The 17,808-nt window shown below is 42.0% G+C and overlaps 1 pseudogene; it reads left to right on the plus strand.

Annotated features, from left to right (window-relative positions):
- Window positions 1–1,429: 1,429 nt before the first annotated feature.
- On the plus strand, window positions 1,430–17,775 carry LOC142907347 (uncharacterized; annotated as a pseudogene).
- Window positions 17,776–17,808: the final 33 nt, after the last annotated feature.

Below are 17,808 nucleotides of genomic sequence, written 5' to 3' on the forward strand. Positions count from 1 at the left end.
CAATTCCACCGTGCAAGCCCTTCACACATTCGTCCTGCCACCAGCTTGCGGGAACACCCGTCATCCGCGCTGACAGGGCGAAAAATATTCCTACAATAGTCCGTGAGAGCTTGAAGAGACCCGAGCTGTCATCTATTAAAAGTGACGGGTTCATTATGTTGTATTGTGTGCACAAATGCAGATATTATATTATCAAACAAAATAATATCAAACGCAAATGTTAAGGGGTATTAATTTCAAGGGCAAATTTGAGCCTCTTCATGCCATTGTATCTTAAAATGTATTTCAATTAAAATGTATTTCAATTAAAAAAATTACGTCTATAGCAAACGCAATTCAATTGATGTCAAAAGTAAGCGCAATTCAATTCGGTGCATTTTAGTGAATAAAACAGGATAAAATGGACGACTCCTTTGTTCATTTCATTCCAAAAGGCATACGAAGTACATACTACCAGAACTAGCTCACGATTTGGCTATTCTATTCTTATTGACTCAACTTTTGTTTCTTTTCCTGGTGACAAATACATCTACATGGAACTGAGCCAAATATCCTTCGAGTAAATAGACAGCTTTGGTACATTTTCAGCTAATAACATTGAATAAAATGGACGGCGCCTTGAACATTCAGTGAATAAAATTGGATAAAATGGACGACCACTTTGTGCATTTGATTGCAAAAGGCAGAGGAAATATCCCGTGTTGTATATTTTACAAATGGATTTTTTTTCTGTATGCTTAGTTCCTTTCACAACAATGTGCTCACAACTTGTGGATTCGGCACTTTGAGTTTTTCTCGGTACAAGACATGAACACCATGAGCAACAACGACTTCGAAGACGCCGACGGATTTTTGGATGCCACCGTTGAAAAGCTGCTTGCTGAAACAGAGGCCGCATTTGTTGCTGGAACCCTTTTACAAAATCGGAGACAAAATCGCAGAGGCCATCGACCCAAAGCCAATCCCAGCTGGCGCCACAACTGCGCCAACGCCATCCAACATGCAACCACCACCTCAGTCGTAGTTTAGTGATCCAAGAGAGTATTTCATAGTGGAATAATGAACTATCGAAGACTCTCGAAGCCTTGTCTCTCAGTTTTGTCATGACATATTCAAACACAAATTTACAGGTATAAGGCCATAAGCCGGTCATGTTTCGATTTCGAGCAGAAACGCTAATAATCCGGAGTCTAAAGCCCCATACTACCGTATACCGGGAAACAAATCCTCATTTTTTTTTAATGCAATTGTAGTCATTTTTCGGCCCAGCCCTTAACGATTTTATGATACATTGCACCAAAATGAGCAGATTTCAGTCAATAAGGATTTCACCATTCCATTTCTCTACAGAGGTTAATTTGTCCAAATAACCCTCAACGATTTTGAGGACAAAAAGGTGGGAAGACGCTCTCAATTTGCACAATTTTACGTAACAATGTCATAAAATTGCGCAAAATTCCAATGTTCCTACCAGCCCACCCTGCAAGGACTTGTTTCAAAATAAGTGCGCATTTACACATTGAGATGCATCTACATATTCAGATATGAAGCACAATGGGCAAATTACCCTTCGGTATGTTAATATACATACGGATTGTACCTTCCAAAATGAATATCCTGAAAGACAAAGGATTGGATCCTACTGGGGGGGGGAGTTATAAGACAGCTCAGAAGCAGAGCTCAAGGCCATTTCGAGTGGGAACTTGATGAGGCTGGACGCTCGACTCGTCGCTCTGCTGATCGCCCTTCTACCGCGAGACAACGCAGCCTGGCGAGCACAATTGCTGTGTCGACAGTTAGGCGACTTTGATTCGTGAGAGTTCGTGGCGACATCTTCAAACGGGCTACAGACATCGATACACCGTGAATCTCCAAGTCCGTGTCTATTTTCGCGAATAAAAACTCAAACACGTTCGTTGTCAAACTGACTGGATGTGATTGTGTCTCTGTTAGACGCGAGTGACCTTTTTGTTTTGGCAGTTAACAAAATCCAAAACGCAACGAGTAACATCCTCGCAGCCGAGAGTGTACTTTTGACTCTCAATAACATCGCTTCTTCTCCTCCGAATCTGAAGAAACAGTCGCATGGAGCAGAGACGCTCTCCACAGCGTCACGAACACACGGACAAAAAGTTATTCAATTGCTTGGTGTGTAGGAAGGCATTTTCACGGACATCACATCTTAAGATTCACGAGAGAACACACACGGGCGAGAAGCCATTCCTGTGCCCTGTGTGTGGGAAGACATTTGCACAGTTATCACATCTTCAAAGTCACCAGAAAACACACACTGGCGAGAAGCCATTCCTGTGCTCTGTGTGTGGGAAGGCATTTGCACAGTCGAAAATTCTTCAAAACCATCAGAAAACACACACGGGTGAGAAGCCATTCCTGTGTTCTATATGTGGGAAGGCATTTGCACGCAACTCAACTCTTCAAGATCATCAGAAAACACACACGGGCGAGAAACCATTCCTGTGCTCTGTGTGTGGGAAGGCATTTGTACGGCCATCAAAACGGAACAGACATCAGAAGGTCCACGATGATAGGAGGCTCAAGCCAAAAGGTGAAATTCAAGGTGCTGCAATAATTCCTGAAGATAATTCCACCTTCGATCCCATGCAGTTGGATCCCGAGAGATGGCTGGATGTAATGGAGTGGCTCGAGAGTCAAACCGAGAGCTAGGGGTGACTGAGAAATAATGTTGCATGTGGTTTACCTATTAAGCCTGATTGAGTAATTTTACGTGTTTCTTTTAGACAAAGTAATACCTTACAATTGATTATATCAGTGATTTTGACACTTTAGTTTTACAATGTGTTTCAAAGTGTTGTGACGTGGTCGTGGTAAATTGCTGAAGTGGCATGATGATCAGTGGTTGTGATCATCATGCCACTTCAGCATGGATAAGGGTTCCCGTTGAGCTAAAGTTGAAATGAGTCTGTAAATAAATCTTCGCTCAAATTTTAAACGCGTATTTTATTTTATATAGCTTTTTTGGTTTGTAATAAGCAACCTTAGATGACGGATTTCAGGATGTACATTGATGACGCGTTCGTCTGATGTACGGCTTGGACTTCAAGTCAGACGCACAGTGAACAAATGTGGTTAACCAAGAATGAAATCAATGGGGAATGATACTTTAATGATTTGATATTCCTGGAAGTGACCTGGTTTGCATTGTATTGTAACTGTTTGAGCATAGGACGTAATAAATATTCGGCTCGAGTTTTTTACGTAAATATTCTTGTAAATGAATATAAACGTCTTTTTAACAACTGTTTGTCCGTCATTTATTTCACAACTTTTTTTAAATGGCAAAAACGTGTGGATCCGAGATACAGGTAGACCGTCTCCATCACACAAGTCTGCCCTTAACGAGCAGTATCTTGGCTGTCTCCCCATCACCATGTTCCTAGAGGGGAATGGTCCCCGTTATAAATCGTCTCGCAGCATTCTGGTCCCTAACCCCGAAGTAAATTGGAGATCACCTGTACTGTATACCATGTCAACTGTAATACTATTAACGATAACACTAAACATTAAATGACTATAAACTGCTTTTGTGATTTTCTAGCGGTAATTTCCCGGCGTTGCCCGGGCGAAAAAGACAGACACACACATCGACCAACACAAACAGACATTGACCCACACACACAAAGACATTGACTTACACAGACACACATATGGAGTCACAGACACACATACCTAGGCTGTCACACACACATCGATCTAAGCACACATATGGACTAACACACGCATATATCGACTTAGAGACACACACATGGACACACGCACATACACCACACTGTGTTCGCACGTATGGTAAGTGAATATGCGAATCGGTGGTAGCATATGCAGAATTAGAATCGAATTACAATCATTCAAATACCACTAGTCGTATTAGAATGACTGTCCATTGTAGGATGATTGTGTCGTATCAATGAAATCAAATATCTATATAAACTATATATACACACATACAAAGATTATAACAATCACACATTCTAACATATATACAATACACATAATTTAAATACGTATTTAAAATATTTTTTTACTGAGAATGTCGTAGTCCATGTAGGGAGATGGAGCGCAGTGGATTGTATCGTCTCTGCTATGTTTCGGAATCCGTGTGATCACCCAGTCACATCGCCTAACTCCAGTCACAACGCCTTACACAAACTACATCTCCCCAACAAGGCAGCCTTCCCGCTGCTGTGTATTGTGTTTATGGGATAACAGAGGTGTCTATTATCCCATACGCCTTGATACCAAAACGACTGATTGCCCGCTTAACACCCTAGCCCGTAAACAACTATTGGTGACAGTGTTGTTTGAGATCAGCTATTAAAGTCGCTGCGGCAAATGAGGTGGTGGTTGGCCGAACCATGCCTCGCTGTTTGTCTCCGGAGTGATGATGGATACAAACCAGATTAAGCAGAGACCATGTACCAGATCGGGTTTTGGTTACTGATGTTAGAGTGATTGTGTTGCAAGTGTGGTCACTACGCGTCTGAACGTGCTCAAGCCCCGAAGCTCGGCGGTTGTGGGCAACGCCACGGGACTGCATTCACTTTAATTCGAGGACAATGGAGGGCATGGGGAACGTGTTTTTACAGCGCTAATCCAATTTATTCAAAAGAAGCGCGATATTACACAATGAGATGCACTTACATATTCAGGCATGAAACACAATGGGCACATTACCATTCGGTATGTTAATAAACATACGGATTATACCTTCCAAAATTTAACAATCGAATGCAAATGTCCTGAAAGACAAAGGATTGGATCCTAGGAGGGGAGTTATAAGGCGGCTCAGAACAGAGCTCAAGGCCATTTCGAGAGGGAACTTGATGAGGCTGGACGCTCGACTCGTCGCTCTGCTGATCGCCCTTCTACCGCGAGACAACGCAGCCTGGTGAACACAATTGCTGTGTCGACAGTTAGGCGACTTTGCTTCGTATGGTGAGTGAATATGCGAGTTCGTGGGGACATCTTCAGACGGGTTACAGACATCGATTCACCGTGAATCTCCAAGTAAGTGTCTATTTTCGCGTCTCGATTAAACGCGAGTGACATTCTTGTTTTGGCAGTTTACAAAATCCCAAAACGCAACGCTTAACATCCTCGCGGACGATAGGGTACTTTTAATTATCGATAACACAAGCTACTGGTACTCCGCTCAGAAGAAGCAGTCACATGGAGCAGATACGCTCTGCGAAGCCCCAAGTACACGGGAGCAAGGAGCCATTCAATTGCACTGTGTGTGTGAAGGCATTTTCACGGCAATCAGATCTTCAGAGACACCAGAGAACACACACAGGCGAGAAGCCGTTCCTGTGTTCTGTATGTGGAAAGGAATTTTCACTTTCAGCAGACCTTAAACGCCATGAGAGAACACACACGGGCGAGAAGCCATTCCTGTGCCCTGTATGTGGGAATGCATTTTCACAGTCATCAACTCTTCAAACTCATCAGAAAACACACACAGGTGAGAAGCCATTCCTGTGTTCTGTGTGTGGGAAGACATTTTCACTTTCAGCAGACCTTAAACGCCATAAGAGAACACACACAGGCGATAAGCCATTCCTGTGCCCTGTGTGTGGGAAGGCATTTTCACAGTCATCAAATCTGAACAGGCATCAGAAGGTCCACGATGATTGGAAACTGGAATCAAAAGGTGAAATTCAAGGTGCTGCAATGAGGCCTGAAGGAGATTCCACCTTCGATCCCATGCAGTTGGATCCCGAGAGATGGCTGGATGTAATGGAGTGGCTCGAGAGTCAAACCGAGAGCTAGGGGTGACTGATAAATAATGTTGCATGTGGTTTAACCTATTAAGCCGGATTGAGTAATTTTGCTTGTAATGTTGCGCCTTACAGTTTTTGTGAGTTTCGTGACGTGGTGGTTTGTTTTCGGATTACTTGCTGAAGTGGTGTGATAAGCACTGGTTGTGAGTGTTCAATTGTTGACAATATTGTAGTGGTTAAGTGTTCCTGTTGAGCTAAAGTTGAAATGAGTCTGTTACATCTTTACTCAACATTTTAAACGTGTTTTTTCAATAGTGTAGGTTTTTACTTTGTCAATAAGCGACTTGAAATAACCGATTTCAGGATGTACCTTGATGAAGCATTCGTCTAATGTATTGTTTGGACTTCAAAATAGACGCACAGTGAACAAATATGGTGAACTAATAAGGACATCAATGGGGAAGGATAATTTGGTTTGGTATTCCTGGAATTGACATGGTTTGCATTATACTGTAGCTATACTCTTTGGTTCTTTAGGCAACGTCACGTAGATAGACAAAATAATAGATAATAATATATCCATAATGTGATCTATTATTTTTCTACCTACGTGACTTGAACGAAATAACCAAAGAGCGGATTCCTGCAGTCACGAAAGCTTCAAATCAAGATTGTACTGTAACTGTTTGAACATAGGACATAATCAACTTTCGATACGAGTTGTAGTACTGTAAATATTCTTGCAGATGAATAAAACATTATTTTCAACAACTGCTTGTACGTTATTTATTTTACAACGTTAATAGCGAAAACGTGTGGAGCCGAGTTTCAGGTGGAGCATCTGTATGTATAGTGTACGTGCGAGCAAACTGTGTTCGTATGAATGTAATATGTATGTCCTTTGGACATGCGAATCGGTGGTCGGATATGAGAACTGATTAGAAATTTAACCGCCTCTACGGGGAGAGATTCCACACCACCTTAAGATCATTCAACAGACTCCGGGATAAGAAGGCTCAACTAATCGAGTCTCTCACCTTTCTGAAGAGACGCCGCGACTCTAAGGTAATACCAACCGCATTTACACTAACTTCTGCTGCTGCAACTTCTCTCAATGCAAAACGAATTCTAGCTAGAACTAGCTTCGCTCTTATACAAGCTAATCACTCAGCTATTTCAATGCTAAATTCTATGCTAATTACTTTATCAAGGGGTGACTGCGGATGTGTATGCTTTAACTTAGCTATTTCAATGCTAAATTCTATGCGAATTCCTTTGTCAAGGGGTGCCTCTGCGGATGTGTATGCTTTAACTTTTAACATAGCCATTTCTGTGACCAGTCACAAACTAATCACTCAGCCATTTCAATGCTAAATTCTACGCTAATTCCTTTGTCAAGGCGCTTTGTTTCTTCTCACACAGCTTAAAGGTTGTGATCTGAACGTGGCTTTTTTACTCCAGCGCTGTCCTCCAGACAGTCTCGTCCCTTCACCTGATGAAGGCTGCTTGTGTTGTGGCCGAAACGTCGTGAGAATATTATTGTGTTATTTTATTTTTTATCAATTATTGTATTCTCATTCTACGTGACTTTACCGAAAGAACCAGAGAAGTTGAATCCTTGCAGTCACGAAAGCTTTAAATCGAAATTTAACCGCCTCCTATGGGGAGGGATTCCACACAACCTTAAGATCATTCAACAGACTCCGGGATAAGAAGGCTCAACTAATCAAGTCTCGGAGGGAGGGGGTATTGTAATTATATAATCAATTAGTAATCAGTCAATGGTTATTATTAGTAATGAGTTGTAGATTACAACTAATTACTAATCTACAACTTATTACTAATCATAAGCATTGACTGATTACTAATCTTCTTTGGTTATTTCGGTAAAGTCACGTAGAATGAGAATAAATTAATAAATTGATAAAATAAAACAAATTTTGATTTAAAGCTTTCGTGACTGCAGTAATTCATATTCTTAGTTTTTTCGGTAAAGTCACGTTGAAGAGAAACAACAAAATAACAAAATATATATAAAACAATTAAAAAAAAATTCTCACGACGTTTCGACCACACCTGATGATGACCGTTTGAGTTATGGTCGAAACGTCGTGAGAATTTTTTTTTATTGTTTTATATATATTTTGTTATTTTGTTGTTTCTCTTCAACGTGACTTTACCGAAAAAACTAAAAATAAAACAACACAATAATATTCTCACGACGTTTCGGCCACAACACAAGCGGCCTTCATCAGGTGAAGGGACGAGACTGTCTGGAGGACAGCGCTGGAGTGAAAAGGCCACGCTCAGATCGCGACCTTTAAGCTGTGTGAGAGGAAACAAAGCGCAGTGTCTTGTCTAACTGATCGAGTTCGGTGCGTATAAGTCTGATTTTTTTTCCAAGATGAGAGCGAAGCTAGTTCTAGCTAGAATTCGTTTTATACGTCCGCCATGCCCTCCATTGTCCTCGATTTAAAGTGAATGGCGTGGCGTTTCCCACAACAGCCGCAACACAATCACTCCAACATCAATAACCAAAATCCAATCTTGTACATGGTCTCCGCTTAATCAGAGAGGCGTGGTTCGGCCAGCCACCACCTCATTTGGCGCATGTAGATGCTCTCAAACAACACTGTCACAAATAGTGGTTTATGGGCTAGGGTGTTAAGCGGACAATCCGTTGTTTTGATCAAGGCGTATGGGATAATGGACACCTCTGTTATCCCATAAACACAATACACAGCAGCGGGAAGGCTGCCTTGTTGGGGAGATGTAGTTTGTGTAAGGCGCTGTGACTGGAGTTAGGCGATGTGACTGGGTGATCACACGGATTCCGAAACATAGCAGAGACGATACGATCCACTGCGCTCCATCTCCCTACATGGACTACGACATTCTCGGTAAAAAAATATTTTTAAATACGTTTTTAAATCATGTGTATTGTATATACGTTAGAATGTGCGAACACAGTGTGGTGTATGTGCGTGTGTCCATGTGTGTCTCTAAGTCGATATATGTGTGTGTTAGTCCATATGTGTGCTTAGATCGATGTATGTGTGAGAGCCTAGCTATGCGTGTCTGTGACTCCATATGTGTGTCTGTGTAAGTCAATGTCTTTGTGTGTGTGGGTAAATGTCTGTTTGAGTAGGTCGATGTGTGTGTCTGTCTTTTTCGCTCGGGCAACGCCGGGTTATTACCGCTAGAAAATTATAAAAGCAGTGTATAGTCATTTAATGTTTAGTGTTATCGTTTAGAGTGTTACAGTTGACATGGTATACAGTACAGGTGATCTCCAGTTTACTTCGGGATTAGGGACCAGAATGCTGCGAGACGATTTATAACGGGGACCATTCTCCTCTAGGAACATGGTGATGGGGAGACAGCCAAGGTACTGCTCGTTAAGGGCAGACTTGTGTGATGGAGACGCTCTACCTGAAACTCGGATCCACACGTTTTGCTATTTAAAAAAAGTTGTAAAATAATTGACGGACAAACAGTTGTTAAAAATACGTTTTTATTCATGTACAAGAATATTTACGTAAAAACTCGTGCCGAATATTTATTACGTCCTATGATCAAACAGTTACAATACAATGCAAACCATGTCACTTCCAGGAATATCAAATCATTAAAGTATCATTCCCCCTTGATTTCATTATTGGTTAACCACATTTGTTCACTATGCGTCTGACTTGAAGTCCAAGCCGTACATCAGACGAACGCGCCATCAATGTACATCCTGAATCGGTTATCTAAGGTTGCTTATTACAAACCAAAAAAGCTATATAATATAAAATACGCGTTTAAAATTTGAGCGAAGATTTATTTACAGACTCATTTCAACTTTAGCTCAACGGGAACACTTAACCATGCTGAAGTGGCATGATGATCACAACCACTGATCATCATGCCACTTCAGCAATTTACCACGATCACGTCACAACACTTTGAAACACATTGTAAAACTAAAGTGTCAAAATCACTGATGTAATCAATTGTAAGGTATTACTTTGTCTAAAAGAAACACGTAAAATTACTCAATCCGGCTTAATAGGTAAGCCACATGCAACATTATTGTTCAGTCATCCCTAGCTCTCAGTTTGACTCTCGAGCCACTCCATTACATCCAGCCATCTCTCGGGATCCAACTGCATGGGATCGAAGGTGGAATTATCTTCAGGAATTATTGCAGCACCTTGAATTTCACCTTTTGGCTTGAGCTTCCTATCATCGTGGACCTTCTGATGTCTGTTCCGCTTTGATGGCCGTACAAATGCCTTCCCACACACAGAGCACAGGAATGGCTTCTCGCCCGTATGTGTTTTCTGATGATCTTGAAGAGTTGAGTTGCGTGCAAATACCTTCCCACATATAGAACACAGGAATGGCTTCTCACCCGTGTGTGTTTTCTGATGGTTTTGAAGAATTTTCGACTGTGCAAATGCCTTCCCACACACAGAGCACAGGAATGGCTTCTCGCCCGTGTGTGTTCTCTCGTGAATCTTAAGATGTGATGTCCGTGAAAATGCCTTCCTACACACCAAGCAATTGAATGACTTTTTGTCCGTGTGTTCGTGACGCTGTGGAGAGCGTCTCTGCTCCATGCGACTGTTTCTTCAGATTCGGAGGAGAAGAAGCGATGTTATTGAGAGTCAAAATTACACTCTCGGCTGCGAGGATGTTACTCGTTGCGTTTTGGATTTTGTTAACTGCCAAAACAAAAAGGTCACTAGCGTCTAACCGAGACACAATCACATCCAGTCAGTTTGACAACGAACGTGTTTATGAGTTTATTCTCGAAAATAGACACGGACTTGGAGATTCACGGTGTATCGATGTCTGTAGCCCGTTTGAAGATGTCCCCACGAACTCTCCCGAAGCAAAGTCGCCTAACTGTCGACACAGCAATTGTGCTCGAGAGGCTGCGTTGTCTCGCGGTAGAAGGCGATCAGCAGAGCGACGAGTCGAGCGTCCAGCCTCATCAAGTTCCCTCTCGAAATGGCCTTGAGCTCTGTTCTGAGCCGCCTTATAACTCCCCTCCTAGGATCCAATCCTTTGTCTTTCAGGATATTTGCATTCGATTGTTAATTTTGGAAGGTACAATCCGTATGTCTATTAACATACCGAATGGTAATGTGCCCATTGTGTTTCATGTCTGAATATGTAAGTGCATCTCATTGTGTAATTGCGCGCTTATTTTGAATAAATGGGATTAGCGCTGTAAAAACACGTTCCCCATGCCCTCCATTGTCCTCGAATTAAAGTGAATGCAGTCCCGTGGCGTTGCCCACAACCGCCGAGCTTCGGGGCTTGAGCACGTTCAGACGCGTAGTGACCACACTTGCAACACAATCACTCTAACATCAGTAACCAAAACCAGATCTGGTACATGGCCTCCGCTTGGTCTGGTTTGTATCCGTCATCACTCCGGAGACAAACAGCGAGGCACGGTTCGGCCAGCCACCACCTCATTTGCCGCAGCGACTTTAATAGCTGCTCTCAAACAACACTATCACCAATAGTGGTTTACGGACTAGGGTGTTAAGCGGGCAATCAGTCGTTTTGGTATCAAGGCGTATGGGATAATAGACACCTCTGTTATCCCATAAACACAATACACAGCAGCGGGAAGGCTGCCTTGTTGGGGAGATGTAGTTTGTGTAAGGCGCTGTGACTGGAGTTAGGCGCTGTGACCGGGTGATATCACGGATTCTGAAACAATGGAGTTCAACACTCGCTGCTTGGCCCCGTCGACAGCAGCGGAGACGATCCGATCCACTGCGCTCCATCTCCCCACGTGGGCTACGAAATTATCAGTTTTTTTTTTAAACAATGAACACATGTTTTTGAAAAATGTCTTTCAAATCATGTGTAATGTATATATGTTCTAATGTGTGATTGTTATACACTTTATATGTTTAGATACTGTATATAGCTATTCGATTAAATTGATATGACATTCATCCAACAGTGGACAGTTTGATTCTAATACGATTACAGTAGATTTTAATAATTGTAATGCAATTAAAATCCTGCATATCCTACCCCCGGTTCGCATTCGCTTAACATGAATATGACCGCAGTTAGATTCTAATATGATCACAGTGCGATTATTATTATGCGATTATAATCACGAACCTCCATTAATGTTGTTCAAAACTTTTACAGTTTACAGGATATATTTTACAGCGTTACGATGTATATGTTGCAGTTCATAGGTTATAGTTTTTAGAGTTCAACAATGTTGGAGTTTACTATGTCAGAGTTGATCAAATGCATCGATCGAGCGCTTCGATGGGGTGTGTTTGATCAGAGTATTTGATCAAAGGTTGTTATCCCATCACGGAACACCACTGGAACTGAAGCAACTTCAGCAGCAGTAACAACAGCAGCAGCATCAACAACAACAGCAACAACAACAGCAACATCAACAGCATCAACAACAGCAGCAACATCAACTTCAGAGACGCTGGGTCCAGCGGCACCATCCAGGCGAGCAAAGGAAGAGCAGAGCCCGAATCGGAAGCCACCACCCGCAGAACAGCAGCAGTAGATAGCGAGATTCTAATAGGACCACGTTGATATTATATTAATTTTAATGAGATTCTATTTTTCATTCTATCTATGCTGGTATGTGCAATCCAAAGGTTGAACACGAAATTTAACACTCTTCTGAAATTCGTGGTCCGCCAGGAAGTGTCTAACTGTGTTGTTGGCCTGACTGGATGTGCTTCACATAATGTTTTTTTCAGGTTTGTTGAATTCTCGTCTCTCATCTTGTTGTGTTTGTATTTACCTCCGTGATTTGTTCTTGACACCTGATGAAGATCGCTTGCGTTGTGATCGAAACGTCGTGATTGTTTTTTTTATTTAATATAATTTTATTGTATTTCTACATACGTGACTTTACCAAACAGACAATGAGTAAGTCACCTGCCTTTTCAAGACGAATTGTAATCTTCAATAGCGTTCTTAAATATATTGCTAAAATACACAGCAGAGGGAAGGCTGCCTTGTTGGGGAGATGTAGTTTGGGTTCGGCGCTGTGACTGGAGTTAGGCGATGTGACCGGGTGATATCACGGATTCTGAAACACATGTTTTTGACATTTTTTTTAAATTCACGTGTAATGTATATATGTGCTATAATGTGTGATTGTTTTACTCTTTATATGCTTTTTACTGAACAAATATACCTTCTATTAAATTGATATGGCATTCACCCATCAGTGGACAGTTTGATTCTAATACGACTACAGTGGTATTTTAATAATTGTAATGCGATACTAATCCTGCATATCCTACCCCTGGATCGCATTCGTTTAACATGAATATTACCGCAGTTAGATTCTAATATGATCACAGTGCGATTATAGTTATTATTATGCGATTATAATCACGGACCTCCATTTATGCTGTCCAAAACTTTAACGGTTTTTAGTATTTTTTTAAAGCGTTACAATGTATATGTTGCAGGTCATTGGTTATAGTGTTAGAGTTCACAATGTCAGAGTTTACGATGTCAGAGTTGATCAAATGCATCGATCGAGCGCTTCGATGGGGTGCGTTTGATCAGAGTATTTGATCAAAGGTTGTTATCCCATCACAGAACACCGCTGTAACTGAAGCAACTTCAGCAGCAGCACCAACAACAGCAGCAACAACAGCAGCAACATCAACAGCAGCAACATCAACAGCAGCGACAACAACAACATCAGCAACATCAACTTCAGAGACGCTGCATCACGCGGCACCATCCAGGCGAGCAAAGGAAGTGCAGAGCCCGAATCGGCTGCCGCCACCCGAACATCAGCAGCAGTAGACATCGTGATTCTAGTAGAACCACGTTGTTATTATACTCATTTTGATGCCATTCTAAATCGCGCACCTCCCAGGTTGCATTCACAACTCCAACTGCATCTACATAAAACAGTCTAGCTCAGTGTAATTATAATACTACCATAGTGTTATTCTAATAATATTCATACGATCCATATCCTGCACACCCCAGTTCGCATATCCGACCCCCGGTTCGCAAGGCCAAATGGCATACATATTATATACATAAGAGCACAGTTCACATGCACGTACACTATTATACATGCATATTAGCAGAGTTCGATTCAAATATGACCACGATATAATTGTAATACTTCTAATGAGATTTTAATACGGTACCTCTGTTTTTGGTGTTACAAATGATGAAACTTGTGTATTAATTATAGTCATTTTAATGTTTCGTGTTATCGTTTAGTGCTACAGTTTACATGTCATAGAGTACAGGTGATCTCCTGTATACTTGATGATTAGGGACCGTAACGTTGCGAATCGATTTATAATGGGGACCTTTCCCCTCCAGGAACACATGTTGATGGGGAGACAGCCAAGATGAAGACTGTATAGGTCAGACTTGTGTGACGGAGATGCTCCACCTGAAACTCGGCTCCACACGTTTTTTGCTATTAATATTGTAAAATGAAACGGACAAGCAGTTGTTCAAAATAATGTTCTATTCATCTGCAAGAATATTTACGTTACAACTCGTATCGAAAGTTTCTTACATCCTATATTCAAACAGTTACAGTAAAATCGTGATTTGAAGCTTTCCTGACCGCAGGAATCCATACTCTTTGGTTCTTTCGGTAAAGTCACGTAGGTAGAAAAATAGTAGATCACATTATTTATCTATTATTATCCATTATTTTATCTACCTACGTGACGTTACCGAAAGAACCAAAGGGTATAGCTACAGTATAATGCAAACCATGTCACTTCCAGGAATACCAAACCAAAGTATCATTCGCCATTAATGTCCTTATTAGTTCACCACATTTGTTCACTGTGCGTCTGTGTTGAAGTTCAAGCCAAACATCCAACGAACGCGTCATCAATGGACATTCTGAAATAAGTTTTCTAAAGTCGCCTATTACCAACCAAAAAGCGCTATCAAGGAAAAAAACAAGTAAAATATATCGAGTAAAGTTGTAACTAGAGACTCATTCCAACAGGATCACTTGACCACGACAAGATTGTCAGGAATTGAACGCTCTCACAAACACTGCTCATCGCACCACTTCAGCAAGAAATCCGAGATCACAAACCACCACCTGCACGTGACTAAATATTCTAAGAAACTGCAAAACTCGAGTATCAAAATCACTGATACAATCAATTGTAAAGTATTACTTTGTCTAAAACACACAAATGCACTCAATGTGGCTTAATAGGTATAACCAAACCCAACATTTTTTCAGTTTCCCGTTGCTTTAGATTTGACTCTCGAGCCACTCCATTACATCCAGCCATCTCTCGGGATCCAACTGCATGGGATCGAAGGTGGAATCTCCTTCAGGACTCATTGCAGCACCTTGAATTTCACCTTTTGATTTCAGCTTCCTATCATCGTGGACCTTCTGATGCCTGTTCAGAGTTGATGAATGTGCAAATGCCTTCCCACACACAGGGCACAGGAATGGCTTCTCGCCTGTGTGTGTTCTCTGGTGTCTCTGAAGATCTGATTGCCGTGAAAATGCCTTCACACACACACAGTGCAATTGAATGGCTCCTTGCTCCCGTGTGCTTGGGGCTTCGCAGAGCGTATCTGCTCCATGTGACTGCGTCTTCTGAGCGGAGTAACAGTAGCTTGTGTTATCGATAATTAAAAGTATCCTATCGGCCACGAGGATGTTAAGCGTTGAGTTTTTAGACTTTGTTAACTGCCAAAACAAGAATGTCACTCGCGTTTAACCGAGACGCGAAAATAGACACTTACTTGGAGATTCAGGGTGAATCGATGTCTGTAACCCGTCTGAAGATGTCCCCACGAACTCGCATATTCACTCACCATACGAATCAAAGTCGCCTAACTGTCGACACAGCAATTGTGTTCACCAGGCTGCGTTGTCTCGCGTTAGAAGGGCGATCAGCAGAGCGACGAGTCGAGCGTCCAGCCTCATCAAGTTCCCTCTCGAAATGGCCTTGAGCTCTGCTTCTGAGCCGCCTTATAACTCCCCTCCTAGGATCCAATCCTTTGTCTTTCAGGACATTTGCATTCGATTGTTAATTTTGGAAGGTACAATCCGTATGTCTATTAACATACCGAATGGTAATGTGCCCATTGTGTTTCATGCCTGAATATGTAAGTGCATCTCATTGTGTTATTGCGCGCTTATTTTGAATAAATTGGATTAGCGCTGTAAAAACACGTTCCCCATGCCCTCCATTGTCCTCGAATTAAAGTGAATGCAGTCCCGTGGCGTTGCCCACAACCGCCTCTCTGTTTGTCTCCGGAGTGATGATGGATACAAACCAGATTAAGCGGAGACCATGTACAAGATTGGATTTTGGTTACTGATGTTAGAGTGATTGTGTTGCAGCTGTAGTGGGAAACGCCACGCCATTCACTTTAAATCGAGGACAATGGAGGGCATGGCGGACGTATTTTTCCAGCGCTAATCCCATTTATTCAAGATAAGCGCGCAATTACACACTGACATACATCTACATATTCAGACATGAAGCACAATGTGCCCATTACCCTTCGGTATGTTAATATACATACGGATTGTACCTTCCAAAATTAACAATAGAATGTAAATATCCTGAAAGACAAAGAATTGGGTCCTAGGGGGGGAGTTATAGGGCGGCTCAGAAGCAGAACTCAAGGCCATTTCCAGAGGGAACTTGATGAGGCTGGACGCTCGACTCGTTGCTCTGCTGATCGCCCTTCTACCGCGAGACAACGCAGCCTGGTGAACACAATTGCTGTGTCGACAGGTAGGCCTTTGCTTCGGGAGAGTTCGTGGCGACATCTTTACAAACATCGATACACCGTGAATCTCCAAGTAAGTGTCTATTTGTGTGTCTCGGTTAGACGCGAGTTACGTTTTTGTTTTGGCAGTTAACAAAATACAAGACGCAACTCTTAACATCCTCGCGGCCGATAGTGTACTTTAAACCGCTACTGTCACTCCGCTTAAAAGAAACAGTCAAATGGAGCAGAGACGCTCTCTTCAGCCCCACGCACACGCGGGCAAGGAGCCATTCAAATGCCCTGTGTGTGAGAAGGCATTTTCACGGCCATCAAGTCTTAAGAGACACCAGAGAATACACACGGGTTAGAAGCCATTCCTGTGTTCTGTGTGTGGGAAGGCATTTTCAAGGTCATCACATCTTAAGAGTCACAAGAACACACACGGGCGAGAAGCCATTCCTGTACATACCAGCATAGATATGTATTTCTACACACCGTGTACCTCGTAGTTTTCATTCTATCTATGCTGGTATGTGCAATCCAAAGGTTGAACACGAAATGTAACACTTCTGAAATTCGTGGTCCGCCAGGAAGTGTCTAACTGTGTTGTTGGCCTGACTGGATGTGCTTCACATAATGTTTCTTCAGGTTTGTTGAATTCTCGTCTCTCATCTTTTTGTTGTATTCACCTCCGTGATTTGTTCTTGACACCTGATGAAGATCGCTTGCGTTGTGATCGAAACGTCGTGATTGTTTTTTTTGTTTTAATATAATTTTATTGTATTTCTCATACGTGACTTTACCGAAAAAAAACAATGAGTATTTTTTTGTAGTCACGCAAGCTTTAATACTTTATTAACTGATTGTCCGTTATTTATTTTACAATTTTTTAAGCAAGAACGTGTGAAGCGAGTTTAAGGTGGAGCATCTCCTTCACACAAAGTCTGACCTTAACCGGCAACGTGTTGGCTGTCTCCCCCATCAACACGTGTTCCTAGAGGGGAAATGTTCCCGTTATTAATAGTTTAGCATCCTTCCGGTCTCTAATTCCGAAGTGATTGTGCTGCAAGTGTGGTCACTACGCGTCTGAACGTGCTCAAGCCCCGAAGCTCGGCGGTTGTGGGCAACGCCACGGGACTGCATTCACTTTAATTCGAGGACAATGGAGGGCATGGGGAACGTGTTTTTACAGCGCTAATCCAATTTATTCAAAATAAGCGCGCAATTACACAATGAGATGCACTTACATATTCAGGCATGAAACACAATGGGCACATTACCATTCGGTATGTTAATAGAC

Source organism: Petromyzon marinus, chromosome 78, assembly GCF_048934315.1.
Source record: "Petromyzon marinus isolate PM22_M1 ecotype Great Lakes invasive population chromosome 78, UKy_Petmar_22M1.pri1.0, whole genome shotgun sequence".
In the NCBI taxonomy this organism is placed as follows: domain Eukaryota; kingdom Metazoa; phylum Chordata; class Hyperoartia; order Petromyzontiformes; family Petromyzontidae; genus Petromyzon; species Petromyzon marinus.